This window comes from Ictidomys tridecemlineatus, chromosome 7, assembly GCF_052094955.1.
Source record: "Ictidomys tridecemlineatus isolate mIctTri1 chromosome 7, mIctTri1.hap1, whole genome shotgun sequence".
In the NCBI taxonomy this organism is placed as follows: Eukaryota; Metazoa; Chordata; class Mammalia; order Rodentia; family Sciuridae; genus Ictidomys; species Ictidomys tridecemlineatus.
Genome location: NC_135483.1, coordinates 146,423,838 through 146,439,500, shown reverse-complemented (window position 1 = coordinate 146,439,500; position 15,663 = coordinate 146,423,838).

The following is a 15,663-nucleotide window of genomic DNA, read 5'->3' as shown; positions in this document are numbered from 1 at the left end:
AGTTTCATTTGCATAATTTGCTCATGGCAAATCTGATTCTTTGGACCCTCCTTTTCTGTACCACAAAATGCACTCTATCCTCCTTAAGAGCAAGACAGTAGAGAGAATTACATAGATAAGGATTTTTGTATGCATGTATTTCCAGTTACTACAATAAGAATTGGGTGAAATCAAAATACATTTTTAGCCATAGGGAGATGCTGGAAAACATTGATTAAATCTGATATTTTTTAAAAAAAACTAGAATAATGGTAGTTGCATAATTTGAAGTGTTCAGTTTGTATTCAGAGGGCTCCCTGCTGTGGCTCTTTTCCCATTTAGAACCCACTTAAATATCAATACCTGCAAAATAACAGCTCCAGAACTAGGCAACAAAATGAAATAACCTTTTCCCTTTGTCATTCAACAACTTTATTTCCCCCAAGAACTGCATTGATCCCAACAACTATAGAATGGTTATTTTTATCTTATGTTAGCTTAAAAAAATCATATAATAAAACCCTTTGAAAATAAAATTCAAAGGTTGAAATATAAAGGAACATACTTTCTCCAGGGCAAATATTCCCTAACACACATTTTTCTAGGGTTGCCAGAGTCACCTCTTTTTTGTAGTGTTATGCTTACCCTCACACAGACAAGCTGTTGACACATAGGGTCAGCTGGAAATGCAGAGTAGGAAGAGCTCACCTGGCAGGAGCAGAAAGGCAGAAATGCCAATGGGCTCCAAGGTGTCCTCTGAGCAGCCCCTGCTACGGACCCCGAGGCCTGCCTTTGATCCCCCTTAATGCAGCTCCAGAAGGGGCCTCTTAAAATGCATATTTATCCATTTCTATTACTCTTCAAGAACTAATAGAATTTCTTATCACATTCTGATTATCAGATTACATGAGAGTACTTCTCTCTCCCCTGCAAAACAAAATAGAGCAACACAGTATATTCTAGTGAGAAAATGGGAGATATGAGAACCTGAAAGATTTGTATATTGTACTCCACTTCAGATGGTGGTTGGGAAATGTAGGACAGCAAGACCAAACAACAGGGTGAGGACACTAAGTGTCAGCTTGGGGTTTCATCTTTCCTCTGTGTGAATTTGCTACAGACTCCAGAAAAGTGTATGAGGAGCTAGCTCTCTGAGAGGAAATCAGAGGCCACAATAAAATGGACCTGTAGGACAATTATTTTTCCCCCCCGTTAGGAAAATATTGAGACTGAATAGTGTCAGGGTGACTGGTGTCCTTGTAAGAAAGCCATGACAGGCACAGAGACACAGAGGTGCCACACTAAGGGAAAAAATAGTCATGTGACTACAGAGGCAAAGACTGGAGTTACGTGGCTGTTCTAAGCCTGGAAACACCAAAGAATGAGACCACCAGAAGCTGACCGAGATAGGAAGGATTATCCCTGGAGACTTGAGAGGAACATCATCCTGCTGATTCACACTTTGTACTTTCGGATTTCTAGTCTTCATGAAAAATAAACTTTTGTTGTTTGTTTATGGTACTTTGTTACAGTAGCCTAAGCAAGGGTGTCCTTTCTCATCACTACTATGTTACATGGGTCTGGAATCCCATGTAGCCTCAAGAAGAAGAAGAAAAACCCTGTTTTAGAATAGTCATTATGAGTCTTTTTTGACAACCAAATTTCCAGAGATATTTATTAATGGACACCCATAGCTTCAAAATCAGCCCTCCCAGGATATGCTGGAATGTCTCAGTTCTCCTCTTGATTTGGGGGAGTGGTGGGTGTCACCTTTGTCCATTTCAATCAACAGCTATTCATCTCCTATGTGAATATCACCCACTATGTGTGCCATGGTGCTAGGAGTTTGAGAAAAGCAAAAGGCCTTCAAGACATGGATCTGCTACTTGCTTGATTATGACACACATTCAAGAGTCAGAAAGGAATAAAACAATACAATGTATGATCCAAGTAAGAAAAAAGGGGAGGGCTCTGGAGTAGGCGAGAAGCAAAGGGAAGTTGCAGTTAGAAATACAACCAAGTAGGAATATACAGTATAAGATACAGTGCAATACAGTATAAGAAAAGAGAGGAGAGAAGTTTAAGAAACAAGATTACTCACAGACAAGCATTAGGATATACATGATCTAAACTACTTTATCCATCTACTTGCTGTAATTGACACTTAGAGAATATTCCATCCAACAACAGCAGAATATATACTCTTCTTATGCTCACATGGGAGCATTTACCAAAATAGACTGCATTCTTCACCAGAAATCTCATCTTTTTCTTAACAAATTTAAAAGAATAATAAACATACAAAGCATATTATCAAGCCACATCGGCATTAAATTAGAAACAAAAAGCTCAAAAATCCAAAAATATTTGGAGATTAAACAACATACTTCTAAATAATGTAAGGATCAAAAAGCAAATCTCAAGAGGAATTTTTTAAATATTTGGAAATAAGTAAAAATACAACTTACCAGAATTTGTGTAATGCAGCAAAAATAGTAGTTAGGGGGAAATTTGTAGCACTGAATACATATATCAGGAAATAAAAAAATATCAAAAATAAATGGCCTGAGTTTCACCTAAGGAGGTTAAGGAGAGAAGAGCTATTTAAGCCAACAACAAAAGAAAAGAAAATTTAAAAATTGAAAGTATATTCCAATGACAAAGAAAATAGTACAGAAAATCATTGACCCTCAAATCCTATTCTCTGAGAAGACCAATAAAATGGATACATCTCTAGCCAGGCTAAGAAAATAAAGAAGACAAAAATTACTAGTATCAGAAATTAAAGAAGAGTCATCATTACTGATCCATGGACATTAAAAAGATAATAAGGTTTTTTGGGATTGGCTAATTTCATTAAGCATCATATTCTCCAACTCCATCCATTTACCCACAAATGCCATGGTTTTATTCTTTTTATTACTAAGTAATATTCCATTGTGTATATACCACATTTTCTCTAAGGCAATGGGGTGGGAGGGGAAAAGTGGGGACATGGGGGTAGAAAAGACAGTGGAATGGGATGGACATCATTACTCTAAGTACATATATGAAGACACGAATGGTATGAATATACTTTGTATACAACCAGAGATGTGAAAAATTGTGCTCTATATGTGTAATAAGAATTGTAATGCATTCTGTTGTCATTATAACAAATTAGAATAAAAATAAACAAATTAAAAAAATAATAATAAGGGCCACTATGATTATGTTATACTCACAAATTTGGTAAATAAAATGAAATATATCAATTCCTTGAAGGACACAAACTACCAAAACCAACACAAGCAGAAATGGACAACCTGAATAACCTTACATCAATCAATAGTTGATAACCTTCCAAAACAGAAAGCACAAGACCCAAAGAGTTTCATGACCCAAATGTCTAAGGAAAAAACAATACCAGTCCTCACCAATCTGTTCCAAGAAAGAGAAACAGGGAGAACTCTTGTTAACTCATTCTATGAGGTCAGAATTACCCTAATACTAAAGCCAAATGAAGGTATTATAAGAAAGGAAAACTACAGGCCAACATCTTATGAATATAAACACACAAATCATCAACACGATACTAACAAATCAAATCCATCAATGAATAAGAAGTATACACATAAGAAGTAGAATTTGTTTAGGGTATACAAAATGCCCCAAATTTTAAAACTGGAAAGTCGAAAGTTAAAAAGTCAATCACTGAATCTACTATATCCACATACCAAAGAAGAAAAGTTATATGATGATATGAATTAATACATAAATAACATTTGAAAAAAAAAAAGTACATAAGCATGATAATTTTTTAAAAATTCTTATAAAACTAATAACAGGAGAATTCTTCTGTTTGATAAAGAGATCTACCAAAGACCTGCAGCTTATTTTGTGTTTAGTGGAGAAGGACTGGACACTCCCCTAGAATTGAGAGCTAAGCAAGGGTGTCCTTTCTCATCACTACTATGTTACATGGGTCTGGAATCCCAAGCTAGGGACTATGATAAAAAACAGAAATGAAAGTTACAGATGTAGGAAAAGAAGAAATAGAACTTAACTTCATTCACAGATGTCATGATTTTCTATATAAAATATTCTTAAAAAAAAAAATCTACAGTATACTTAGGAGTACATCAAGGTCACCAAAAATAGGAAGACTGTGACAACTGCATCCAGGAGGAAGCAAGAAGCTGGGGATTTCTTGAGCAAGATGCCAGGTCATCCTCTGAGACCACAGCAAAGATGGGAGACACAAAAACTGTCCCCTTTGCATACATTGGTTACAGATATAAGAGATATTAGGAAACATGTGGCAACATCTCATACTTATTTTTTCCTTTCAGCTCCTGTGACATTTGGGGATGAGGGGTGAAAGAGGTAAATTGTTTAAAGAAGACAACATTAATCAGAACAAGAGGATGCTTGATGTGGAACAGGAATCAAGTCTGATCATTTTCTGGCCATTGTCATTATCAACAGACTGAAGGGGAAAAGTTAGAAATTGTAATTGTAGCATTAGAGAGATCAGCTTTTTCCAACGATTAACACAATAATAGTGGAAGAAAGTCCCTTGACCTCTGATGTCATCTCCTGGGTGAATGATTAAGTCAGTTGGTAAGTTGCAGCCCTGTAAGAATAGATGTCATTACCATGAGTAAGTAATTTCCCAGCAGGAAGGATGGACTCAGGCTGCTAATTTTATTTCTGAGATTTTTTTTTGTTAGAAACCTAAGCTAAAATATGCCACACATCTTATTATACTTTAAAAAGTAATGTTTCATAAAGTCCTATCTTGGTGTGTTAATTAGTAGACTACAAATGGCTACTTTGGCACTTACAGTTAACTAGAAACTTTTCAATGAAACTAATTATTTTGTATTATCTCAATGTTAAATATAAGTGCTTTCTTCATTTCCATTAAACATGCTCCTGAAGCTAATTTTTGGTCTTACATGTCATTCATCTAAAGTAGAATGGCACTGTACATTATCACTTAAAAGAAAACTCACTGAGGCGGCACAAAATCCAAGTATTAGACTTGTATCAGAGGCTTTGTAAACATAATCATATAAATGTAATCATAAACATAATAAACATAAACATAATCAATTATATAAACATATAAACAGTGGAGCACTGTAAAGCCCCCTCTAGGACTCAGAAATGAAAAAGTACTTATTCTAGATGTTTTTCAAACCATGTCAGTGCATTGCAGAGTTGCACAAACACTGATTTACTGATACAAAGGGATCATGAACACCATTGTGAATGACCCAGGTGTCACAGGATGTACATATACTTGTTATGACTACTGTCTGAGCTATAGGGACTGCTCTTCTGGTGAGCCTGGCTTTTTCTTGGCACAGGTTTCTCATTCCTCTGTGCTCTGTCTCTAACTCATCACAGGTACCAGTAGTATGGAACAGTTACATGGTGCCATGTCCCAGAGAACCTCAAAATTAGAAAAGTCTACATGGCTTCTTTAAATGTGAGCAATTGTGATTGGCTGGTGTTTTAGTCAGCTTTTCCGCTGCTGTGACTAAAGGATCTGACCAGAACAACTATAAGGAGGAAAATTTTATTTGAGGGCTCACAGTTTCAGTGTTCTTAATCCATAGAAGGCTGGCTCCATTCCTCAGGTCTCGAGGTGAGGCTGAACATCATGGTGGGAGAGTGTGGCAAAGGGAAGCAGCTCACATCAGGAAGCAGAAAGAGAAACTCTACTCTCCAGATACAAATATATACCCAAAGTCACACCCCTATTCCCATCCCCTCCAGCCACACCCTTTCACTTCAGTTAATCCCATCAGGTATTAACTCATTGCTTAGGCAAAGGCTATAACCCAATCATTTCTCTTCCAAACTTTTGCATTGTCTCACATGTGAGCTTTTGGGGGACACCTCACATCCAAACTATAACAGTTGGCTTAATCACAATTATGTGTGTCAGACACCGTAGCATCATTGAGAATGAACGAGAAACCATTTTGGATGAAGAGTTTTGATAAGGTGTGGGTGTGCCTATTTTCAGCATGAGTCCTTATCTATTCATATGGTGCCTAGATGATGTATGATATAATCAGCACTTCATGCTAATGACACCCGTGCCCTGGGCAACCTATGGCCAAGAGCTCCTAAAGAATAGGCTTCTCTTAATTTTACAGTGGTATCATGCCAAGTTATTTATATGCATGCTACAGATAAAATACTCAACACCACTCTAGTTTTTTAAATGGCCGATTGAAAACCAGTTTATTTCGAACAAGGTTTTCAGACAGCTGTCAGAAGGGGGAAAACACTGTTAAGATATGTATTCACATATATCAACTCCAAATATAAATCCATTAAAATTCCTTACAGATAGCAATCCAGAAAAGATTATTTCTAAATAGAACTTACAGGTTACTTATAATGTATGAATAACATCATAAATCTTGGTTGAGAAGCAGCTGTTATTGTTGTTGTTTTAATCCTTTGCCTATGGAGTTCGAATTTTCCATATAAAGTACTGAATCTAGAGCCTTAAATATAGGTTTTTCCCAGCTCATTTCTCAAGTATTGAAGTATATATGATTGAAATATATATGATTGCTTTAGGAACAAATGTCTTGTATTCAGCTCTTGTATATTGCTAATAGTTTACATGCTAATTAGGAAATATGTATTATATTTATTAGATATCTGGAAACAACAGAATTTAGTTAACCTGTTTCTTAGTTTTGCTGGGAGTTCCTTAACATTAAGTTCTCATAAGGATATTAACTTTTATCTGATTATTTCATTCAGATTTTTCAAATAGGAGATGCTTATTCTTATATAAATGTTGATGCCCAAATCCATACACAGTAAAAAATTCAAATGGCTATTTTAGGATATTCACACTTAAATTTGAAATCAGAATATAGTCAACATTTCAGTTATATGACACTGGCTATGTACAGTATTGGAAATAAATTATAACCGAGTTTCACTTTTAATTTTCTTATAACAGATATGCCTTTTATATGTCCAATGTAGATTTCCATTTAGATATAAAGTATTTGAGGTAAAACAGTTCCTTTATTGATGTTGCTCTGATAAACCCAGAGGCATCTGCATCTTTTTTACCTGGGTAATCAAGGTCTTTTGTTAGTACATCTTTGTACTAGTTAATTGAATGCTCTTACTGCTCATTAATATGGTGGAACACTCATTTTATTACAAAAAAAATGTGCATTTAATTCTTTTTCAATCTTGTATTCATATAGAAATAAGCATTTGTCTTAAAGAAATGGACTATTTTATATCACTCCTCTTAAAATGTTGCTACGTGGAAGAGCCAAAGACCTAAATCCTAATCCTAGGTTTGTTACAGAGAAGCTCTAAAGATTTAGGCATAGTAAAAGCTAAAAAAGCTTTTTAGTAAAAGCTCTGACCCCATGTTCCTTGCCTGTGAATGATAATGTAGTTAGATCATCTCTAAGAGTGCTTCTAACTCTCAGGGATCTCTAAGGAGCATTAAACACACCATGTGTTCTGGGGTTTTGTCATTGGAATGGACAGATGGTATTTTTAAGAACTTGGTGTTTGGGACTAAATGATCAAGAGGCCACCAAGTTTTAGAAAAGTTGAAGAAATTTTTCCTGGAAAGCATAAGAAATATAAGCAAAGGGATTTCTTTACTGGAAATAGTATACTCCTTGGCAGTCATAAAATATTTTCTTCATTTGAAAGTGAGAAATCATATAAAGCTATAGGATTCCAAATAGAGTCAACAAAAATTCTGTTGTACCCAAACACAGTCAGTCTCTTATTTTACCCCCAGTAGTCCCAGCCTCAAAGCCCTTTAAATGCAGCAATGACTCCAATGAATGATGATAAAACTGAGAATACAGCCCTTAAGAGTTGATTAAAATTTATCCTTGTATAAGAAATAAAAACAGTTAATTAGTATAGATCTCATCATTCTCTAGAGAAATGTAACCCTACTACTTGAACATTCTCTTTTTGTGCAATGAGTAATTATTAAAATGCACAGTGGTATAATAGAACAGAGAACATAAAAGTCATGCTGATGTGTCTAGCATGTGGAATTCTGAAGGACTTCATAAGGTAGGCGACTTCATAAGGCTGTGGTGCAGTAAACAGAGCCATCAACGTGTCCACCCACGCAATCCCTGCCTTAAAGAAAATCTCAGTACCAGTTTCAGGCAATTTTAAAATCTTAGCCTTTATTATATTGAAATGAAGTCAAATTATTTTTCTATTATGATCTCTTTTTGAAAGAAGCTTTTATACATTTCTAATCTTTTCTTCTGAATGGTCCATATAAATTAATGCTTTAATTTTTTTTTATTTCATGTTGATCTGCTTTAGATCTCTTTCTCAAGGAGAAACAACTGTGTTTAAGTCACTTTTAAAAATGATATCTCTCTACTGCAACTGAAATAATGACAAATAGAACATAATTGCTAATTTTCTTACAAATTAAACTTAAGCCTAGATTAAAAAAAATATCAAGTGCCTAAACCTATTCAGGTATTACTTACCATGTTTTAAAATTTTAATAGGAACAGATAATATATTTAATTAAAAACACATATCTAAAAGTGAAATCTGATTTTGTAAAATATTAAATTGTGGTTTGTAAAGTCAAGTCAACTCTGAAAATGTGTCCCTAAGTGACCACAACCTGTCCCAGCCCTAACTCTCTTCACCCCACCCCACCAGTGTGGCCAAACCAAAGGAATTGTGAAGCAGGAACATAGTCCCACAGGTCAGGGCCAAATAAGAAGGGTAAAAATAGTATCAGTGGCTTTCAGAACCACCAGGTTTCAAAGTGAGCCAGAGGGCAGAGCAACAGCTTTCTTTTCAAACAGAAGTAACTACATCCTTCCAGTGAGACACCCTGATGTGGAACATAAACTGCAGTAAATGATGACTTCGTGTCCATTTATGCTAAGATAAATACAGGGAAGTATCTTTGATGTGCTTTACTTGACGAATGAATGATGCTTAATAAATGTATGCCATAAATATATCCCTGCGTCCTTTAATGTGGTAAAATGCTGCTCTAAAAATATTCAACTTGTGTATATAAGAACCAGAAAATGTTCTACATAAAAACTTGGGTTTTGAGATGAGATTTCCATAGGATAATTATATACTTATTAAAGTTACTCTAAGATGAGGAAAATGTGGCATTTGTGGTACATTCCTCTAAAGCAGGGTTTCTCAAGTTTGGCAGTGTTGACAAACAGGGCAGATCATTCTTCACTGTGAGAGGCTGTTCTGTGCACCCCAGGATGTGCAGCAGCACATCTGAGCTTCCTTTGACACCCCCATTCTCACTTGTAACTATGCAGGATCTCCAGACAGTGTCAAATGTCACCTGGCTTAAGAAATCTTCCCAAGTTGAGGGTCACTGTTTCAAGAATACAAGTCAACACCATTTAACACTTGTATTTTGTCCAGCGAAATTCAGAATCAACGGGCCTTCACAAAGCTATTTTACTTTCTCTTCATTGTTTAACCCTTTTCTTTATCCCCCTCTCTCCACTTCCTCATCTTCTTCTCCTTCATAAATGGATGATTATTACCCTAAGACAGTAGTTATTGTTGAACAAATTGGTTATGAGAATAATCATTCCTGTCATAGCACCTTTCAGTCACATGATAATGAAGATTTAAATTAAATATATCAAATAAAAGTCAGAAAAATTAATCAGATTGAATCTACATTATTCTGGAACTGGACAGGAAAACAGTGTGGAGGATATCACTTTTTGGACAAAGAGGCCCCTATGTATGTTGTAATTAGTGGCCACATACATATTTGTAAATGTCATCTATGTTATTATCTATGTTATTTCTGTTTACATTTGTGTCTCCAGGAATGCAGATTTTTTTACTCTGGACATCCTTAGACACATCCCCAGCAGAGCATAAGTCAGGCTCAGAAAGCCAAAGGTCAAATGTTCTCTCTGAGGTGTGGAACCTAGGGCTGAGGATATAGCTCAGTAAGTAGAGTGTTTGCCTTGAATGCACAAGGACCTAGGTTCAATCCCCAGCACCACAAAAATAAATAAGTAAAGATATGTGGAAGCTAGTCCAAAATAGGGGGAAAAGGAAAAGAGAGAGGAAAAAAAGGAGGGGGAAGGGAGATTCCATCAAAATAGAAGAAAGAAGGGATGGGATAAGAGAAAAACAGAAGAATGAATTTGACCTACCTATCCTATGTATATATGAGTATACCACAGTGAATCTTACCATCATGTACATACTGAAAAAGAAAAAAAAGTAAATAATAGCAAAATCAGTAAAATAGAGGAAAGGGAACAGGAGAAGGGAGGAGGTAAGGGAAAGGGGAAGTACTGGTGACAGAATTGGAGCAAATTATATTCCATGCTTTTTTAATTATGTCAAAATGAATCCTAAAGTCATATATAACTAAAAAGAAACAATTAAAAAATGTCAACTATGTCAAATGATTCCAACAGCATTACAAATGTATAACATAACTGCACTAAATGGGTTGGCTTGACGTACGTAATTTTAGAACTGAAAAAAATGACAAAAAGAGTGAATCCTAATGTAACTATGGGCTTTAGTTAATTCTGCATCAGTATTTGCTCATCAATGGTAACAAATGCACTGCACAACTTAAATACAATTGAGTTCATAACAGGAAAACCACGCTGGGAGGAGGGATATGCAGAATTTAGTGATTTCTGCTAAATTTTCCCGTAAACCTAAAGCTATTCTAAAAAATAAAATCTGTTATTTTTTAAATGTCTCTGAACATAAAACTACCAATTAATTTTTAAGCTGATAATAGTGTATTCTCTTCAAATTTGGGGTCTTAGGCAGAAAATGGTATGATTAAGTTTTAAGGATCACTTAGAAAACTCATTTTCTTACATTCTACTCTAGCCTGAGAGCCGTTCTCTCTCATTAAGGTAATTTGAAACTCTATCTTTCCTCCAAGAACAGTGGTCTAACTCATATAGCAACCCTATTTTCAAGTTCTCTGGCTGCCTCAGTGATACTCTGGGCTGTTAAGCAGATTGCCAAACCCCACCCCATCTACTGTTAGTGTGGGGCTTTATTGAACCAGCACTTTGTCATTTTTCATTTGCTATCAAGAGCCCAACTAAAATGCTGATTTTTTTCTGGAGTCAGTAGCATATCTTTAGAAGCACATCACTATTATACATACATCCCTGTATCTTGTCCTGTGGGGCCGTGTGCCCCAGAAATTCTCACTGTCCACTGTGGAGTATGGGCTGAATGCCTGAAGCAGATACAAACCCATTCATCATGGTGCAAATGCTGATTCTTCACACTTCTCTGGAAGAAATAGGTACAAGAATCCTATTATGAGCCTGAAGAATCCTCCAGCTATTTCTCCTTTCCTTCACAAAAGAAATTTCTCAGAAGATATATATATAAATACTTCAATCCCACACCATTTCATGGAAACTTATCTCCATGATCAGTTCTCCCTCATCCCTGATCCCTAACAGCAATAGTGAATCTAAAGCACATGTTCCAGTCCCATTCACTTCTCCCTCATTCCTGAAATATACGTATTCCCTTTGACTCTGATGCTACCATTCTCATCTGGATTTCCTACTATTCTTATTCTCAGTCCCTTTTGTATCTTACCTCCTTTGAATCATTGTACTTCCACTCTAGCTCTCTTCTAGGCTTCTCTTATCTCCTAGTGATAGAGCACTTCTCCTCAGGTTTTAGGTGCCAAGAACTCCTAAATACTTATCTCCAGTCCAGATTTCTGTTGCAAGCTTCAGAGTCAGTCATCTACTCAGCACTTCTAATTGAATTTCTCACTAGTACATCAGTTTTGCCTGTATCAGAAGCCATCTTTCCTTAAACTGGCCTCTCTTCTTAGCTCAGTGTAAGGCATTTATTAGCATCCCAGCTGCTTAAGCCAGAAATCCTGGCATTATCCTCATGTCAAATTTTCCTCACTTTGGTCAACTGCATTCACAGAATAGCAACTGGGTGGGTATGTTTCATGGAGAAAAATTCTGTTATTTATTTATTTACCTTTTCTTTACTGGTACATTACAATCACACATAATAGTGAAATACAATATCACTATTTGTACATGTGCATGATACAGTTTGATCAACCTTGTTCCCCAGTACTTTCCCTTCCCCTCTTTTCTTCCCTCCCCCATCCACTTTCTCTACTCTACTGATCTCTCATATATATATATATATATATAAAATCATATATGTATATGATTAATTGTGGTGTACTCAGACGTGGACATAGTATAATTTTGTAGATTTCATTCTTTATTCCCCAGTATTTCTTCATCTTCTTTATGCCCTTCCCAACTCCTTCCCTCTTGATCTCTTCCTCTTCTTTATTGGTCTCCCTACTCTTTTCAGGAGACCCTCCTTTTAATAATTCCTATCCTCCCTCTCTTTAGTGTCTATGTATGAGATAAAATTCACTCTTCATTTTCTGAATCTGAATTATTTCACTTAGCATGATGTTTTCCATTTCCACCCATTTTCCACAAATGACATAATTTTATTCCTCTTCATGGTTGAGTAATATCACATTTACTTTATCTATTCATCTGTTGAAGGGCACCTAAGCTGATTTGATGACTTGGATACTGTGAATTGCACTGCTATAAACATAGGTATGCATGTATCACTAGATTGTGATGATTTTAGATCTTTGGTAAATACCAGAGTAGTATAGTTGTGTCATGTGATGGTTTCATTCCTGGTCTCTTGAGAATCTCCATACTACTTTCCAAATTTGTTGTACTAATTTGCAGTCCCACCAACAACTGTATAATTTTACTTCCCCCACCATATCCTCACCAGAAATTATTGTTATTTGTATTCTTGATGAATGCGCTTCTAACTGGAGTGAGATAAAATCTCTGTATTTTTGATTTGCATTCCCATGATCACTAGGAATGTTGAACATTCTTTAATGTATTTATTGGACACTTGTATTCCTTTTTTTGAGAAAAAATCTCTCTTCAGATCATATGCCAGTTTATTATTAATTTAGGGGGTGGTGGTAATTTTTTATATATTTCTTTATGTATTCTGGAAATTATTCAGCAAAGTAGCAGGAAACAAGATCAACATAAAAATCAATAATTTTCCTATACTCCAATAATAAATCTGCTGAGAAAGAAATTAGAAAAACAATTCTATTTAGAATAGCCTGGGAATAAAAATATTTGGGAATAAATCTTCTTAAAACTATAGAACACTGAAGAAAGAAATTGAAGATATTAAAAGATGAAAAGATCTTCTATGTTTATAAGCAGAATTCATATTGTTAAAATGACCACATTACCAAAACTGATATACAGGTTCAAGGCAATCCCCATCAATGTACCAATGATGTTCTTCTAGAACTAGAAAAAAAAACAGTTCTAAAATTCATATGGAAGAAAAAAAGACCCAGAATAGCCACAGCAATGCTGAGCAATATGAGCAATACTGGAAGCATTACAATACCTGATCTCAAGTTATACTGCAGAGCCAGAGTAACAAAAACAGCATGGTACTGGCATCAAAACAGATACATAAACCAATGGAATAAAATAGAAGACACAGAGGCAAACCCACACAGTTACAATCATCTGATCCTTGACAAAGGTGCCAAAAACATCCTTTAAAACAAATGGTGCTGGGAAAACTGGATATTCACATGTAGGAGAAACTAGATCCCTAACTCTTACTCTGCACAAAAACCAACTCATAGTGAATCAAACACCTAGAAATTAAACCAAAAACATTGCAACTGCCAAAAGAAAGCATAGCGTCAACACTCAAACATATTAGTGCAAGCACCAACTTCCTTAATAAGATTCCTAAAGCTCAGAAATAAAACCAAAAATCAATAAGTCAAGATCATTGTAATGTTTTGAGCAATTAATAAAAAAAAAAGAATCAATAAGTGGGATGGCTTCAAGTTCCAAAGCTTCTGTCCAACAAAGGAAATGATTGAGAGTGTGAAGAGTAAGCCTACAGAATGGAGAAAATCTTTTGCCAGCTACTTTTCTGACAGAAGTTTTTCATTTTATATTAACTAGATGTTATAAGTTTTTATAATTACACAACTGGTTTTGGATGCATTCCCATAATAATTAGTCCTTTTTAAATGAAAATAACATATGTTCATGGTAAAAACTGCTATAGAAAGTGAAAATTAAGTTTTTCATCCTAGTTTTAAGACCTCTGTACTCAACTATCTTTTAAAAAAATTGTTTTTAATAGACTTTGTATTTTTCCAGAAGTTTACTATGAATTTTCATTAAATTAATGTTTAATAAGCATCATATATGTGCCTGGAGGCAGAATTTTAAAGATGAACTAGACAAATGCTGTCTCTCTTTTTATTATTTCTCCTTGAATTGTTATATCACTCTCTTATTTTTCCAACTAATATCTAAGTGTAGGGCCTTACATTTTCTGTACACTCCATAGTTTTTGGTACATGGAAAACAATTTTTAAAAAATCACAGGTGGAGGAAGGTCATGCTCAACTATACCCCTACTCTCTCCTGCCAGCATTTGGGTTGGCTGGGCCTTGTCAGAAGGCAGAGAACAAAGGAGCTCATAGATGGATGGAGAGGATTGGGTAATATGTGAAATGGGGCAGGGGTGACCAGAGAATGTGATAGGATCTACATTTCTCATTCACAGCAAGGACCTGCTCAAAAGAATTCTATATTTATGATTAGGCGAGGTGATAAGGGGAAGAGGAATCAACTAGGAATCTGAAACAGAAGAGCTAAAACACAGAAGTAAATAGGCCTAAATGTTTCACCACACGGATTCTCCTACTTTTGGAGGATCTACCCCTGAGCATATGACACATAATAAAATATACTGATCTGAAATGCAGTTAACCAGTTTTGTTTGCCTCTGATAAACATTCATTATTTTCATTTTTGCAAATTTCTTTTTTTAATTTTAGACCAGAACATATTTTTCAGCCCCCAAACACATTTTTAGCCTTGAAAAAGCTTCTAATCCCAGGAGCTATTGCTTACTGTGATTACTGGATAAAATGAACTCAGCTGCCTCCCTTCTGCATGTGTAAAGCTTATTATTTGACAGCAATACTCCCTCCAGTGAGCATCTGCTAGTGGTTGGATTTGATCTGGCTTATGGTTTCCTGTTCTAGGCTTCCAGAAACCCAGTTTATTTTTTCCCTAAGATTCCAGTATTTCTTGGGCTTTGCTTTAATCCCCATATAAATGTGTTACCTTCTGAGGTCCTTCAGGGAAGGACATGACCAGTTTCTATGAGTTCACTTTTGGGCTTCCCAGAGATTTCTTAGAAAACACAATCCTGTACATTTATGTAGTTAGATGATTGGCCAAATCAGTATTACTAAGCACAGACATTGTTTTCTTTGTGTCATGCTTGATAGCATCAAACAAACAAAATGCCTATCAAGTGTCAGATTCTCTCTGTCCTGGCCTGGACATGTTCGTATTGTTTTTGAATCTTCCCAATAGTTCTTTGAAGTGGATATTATAATCCCCAATTCACTGACAAGTCTGAGAATCAAGTGAGTTGTCTAAAGCCCACTTAGGAGAGAAGCAAAATTCTGTGTGCCCTTGGAGTCAATGCACACTTACTGGGATCCAAGTCTTCAAGAGGTTCAGGAATTCAACTTACTGATCTTACTTATTTTGGAAA